Below are 596 nucleotides of genomic sequence, written 5' to 3'. Positions count from 1 at the left end.
GCTTCAGTAACACCTCAGCAGTGCCGCAGACGGATCACCTCCATGCCACACCGCATTGATACAGTAATTCATGGTAAAGGAGCCCCAACCAAGTATTGAGTGTATAAATGAATATACTTTTCAGAAGTTGGACATTTCTGTATTGTAAATCCTTTTTTTGATTGATCTTAGGGAATATTCTAATAATTTGAGATACTGAATTTCTGATTTTCATGAGCTATAAGCCATAATCATCAAAATTAAAACAAAAAAGGCTTTAATTATTTCACTTTACATGTAATGAATATATGAAAGTTTACCTTTTTGAATTAAATTATGAAAAAAGGAACTTTTTCATGGTATTCTAATTTTTTGAGATGCACTTGTGTGTGTGTGTGTATATATATATATATATATATATATATATATATGTGTGTGTATACACACACACACATTTTATATATATATATATATATATATATATATATATATATATATATACTAAGTAACTTTAAAAACGCACAATGGAATTCAACACGCTATCACTTTAGATCCATGCATATATTTGAAATTTATGATATTGTATGTAATGCACACACATCTTGAAACATCGATAA

The sequence above is a fragment of the Neoarius graeffei genome, chromosome 18 (assembly GCF_027579695.1).
Source record: "Neoarius graeffei isolate fNeoGra1 chromosome 18, fNeoGra1.pri, whole genome shotgun sequence".
NCBI classification, from domain to species: Eukaryota; Metazoa; Chordata; class Actinopteri; order Siluriformes; family Ariidae; genus Neoarius; species Neoarius graeffei.
This window is presented reverse-complemented; position numbering follows the sequence as displayed.